Below are 2,705 nucleotides of genomic sequence, written 5' to 3'. Positions count from 1 at the left end.
CAGAAAATCTCATGAGCTCCGTTAGTAAAAGAAAACAAACCACCACTTAAGGTACTGCAATGAACTCATTCTTTATTTATATTGGTGTTAAACATACTGTATTACAACTTCTCTATGGTTCATACACTCAAATACTAGCCATAGATTCATTAAAATAAGCAAACAACACATGAAAAACAGAATCTGTCAAAACAAAACAGTCTGTAGTAATCTGTAGGTTTCGAATACTTCTGGAACCCCAAAAATTCTACAATAAATTCTTGGACGTGAGTAATTTATCTATTAATCATCTTCAAAAAGAATTAACTAAATAGCACTCTCCAGTAAAAAATGGCAGCTAATCTTGTGAGCGCTAAAGTTTCTGTTTTTTACAGCAAGATCGCAAAGACCTTCCCCAAGTCTTCCCAAAGGTTCTACTTGGCACAAACACTAATTAAAATCATAAAACCACATCTAAACAGAGGATGGATGAATTACTTATTACTAACATCAAAAATCAAGGAACAAAAATAAAATTGGGTTGCCTCCCAACAAGCACTATCGTTTAACGCCCCTAGCTAGGCATAAAAGCAAGGATAGATCTATGCATTATCATCTTTGGTATGCAATCCATAAGTGGCTCTCATAATAGATTCATAAGGTAATTTAATTTTCTTTCTAGGAAAGTGTTCCATGCCCTTCCTTAACGGAAATTGTAATCTAATATTCCCTTCCTTCATATCAATAATTACACCAATCGTTCCAAGGAAAGGTCTACCAAGAATAATAGGACATGTAGGATTGCAATCAATATCAAGAACAATGAAATCCATGGGAACATAATTCCTATTTGCAACAATAATAACATCATTAATTATTCCCATAGGTTTCTTAATAGTGGAGTCCGCAAGATGCAAGTTTAAAGAACAATCATCAAATTCACGGAAACCTAGCAAATCACACAAGGTTTTAGGAATCGTGGAAACACTAGCACCCAAATCACACAATGCATAGCATTCATGATCTTTAATTTTAATCTTAGTAGTAGGTTCCCACTCATCATAAAGTTTTCTAGGGAAAGAGACTTCCAATTCAAGCTTTTCTTCATAAGATTGCATTAAAGCATCAACGATATGTTTAGTAAAAGCTTTATTTTGACTATAAGCATGCGGAGAATTTAGCATGGATTGCAACAAGGAAATACAATCTATTAAAGAACAATTATCATAATTAAATTCCTTGAAATCCAAGGTAGTGGGTTCATTGCTATGTAAAGTTTTGACCTCTCCCATCCCACTTTTATCAATTTTTGCATCAAGATCTAAAAACTCCGAATCATTGGGACGCCTTCTAACTAAAGTTGACTCATCTCCAGTACCATAATTATCAATATTCACATTGCAAAACAAAGATTTAATAGGATACACATCAATAACTTTTAGATCTTCATCATTATTATCATGGAAACTAGAAGAACACGCTTTCACAAAGCAATCTTTTTTAGCACGCATCCTAGCGGTTCTTTCGTTGCACTCATCAATGGAAATTCTCATAGATTTGAGAGACTCATTGATATCATGCTTAGGTGGAATAGATCTATGTTTCAAAGAATCAACATCAAGAGAAATTCTATCACGTTCCTAGCCAACTCATCAATCTTAGACAATTTTTCTTCAATCAAAGCATTGAAACTCTTTTGCGAACTAATAAATTCTTTAATATTAGAATCAAAATCAGAGGGCATCTTATTATAATTTCCATAAGAATTTTTGTAGGAATTACCATAATTATTAGAGGAATTACTAGGAAACGGCCTAGGATTAAAATTACCTCTATATGCGTTATTACCAAAATTGATCCTACCAACAAAATTCACATCCATAGATTCATTATTATTCTCAATCAAAGTAGACAAAGGCATATCATTAGGATCAGAAGAAACACTCTTATTAGCAAACAATTTCATAAGTTCATCCATCTTTCCACTCAAAATATTAATTTCTTCTATTGCATGCACCTTTTTACTAGTAGATCTTTCAGTGTGCCATTGAGAATAATTAACCATAATATTATCTAGGAGTTTAGTAGCTTCTCCTAAAGTGATTTCCATAAAAGTGCCTCCCGCGGCCAAATCTAAAAGATTTCTAGAAGCAAAATTCAATCCGGCATAATTTTTTGTATAATCATCCAAAGATTCAAACCATGTGTAGGGCAATTGCGTATCATTAATTTCATCCTCTCCCAAGCTTGTGCAACATGTTCATTATCAAGTTGCTTCAAATTCATAATATCGTTTCTAAGAGTTATGATCTTAGCGGGAGGAAAATACTTAGAGATAAAAGCATCTTTGCACTTATTCCATGAATCAATACTATTTTTAGGCAAAGACGAAAACCAAGATTTAGCACGATCTCTAAGCGAAGACGGAAATAGCTTCAATTTAACAATATCATTATCCACATCTTTCTTCTTTTGCATATCACGCAAATCAACAAAGTTGTTTAGATGGGTAGCGGCATATTCACTAGGAAGGCCGGAAAACGGGTCTTTCATGACAAGATTCAGCAAAGCAGTATTAATTTCACAAGATTCAGCATCGGTAAGAGGAGCAATTGGAGTGCTAATAAAATCATTATTGTTGGTATTAGAAAAGTCACACAATTTAGCATTATCTTGAGCCATCGTGACAAAAAATCCAACACACAAGCACACAAGAGGCAAGCGAA

This window comes from Triticum urartu, chromosome 5, assembly GCF_003073215.2.
Source record: "Triticum urartu cultivar G1812 chromosome 5, Tu2.1, whole genome shotgun sequence".
Lineage (NCBI taxonomy): Eukaryota > Viridiplantae > Streptophyta > Magnoliopsida > Poales > Poaceae > Triticum > Triticum urartu.
The sequence above is the reverse complement of the archived record's forward strand: the minus strand, read 5'-3'. Positions refer to the sequence as shown.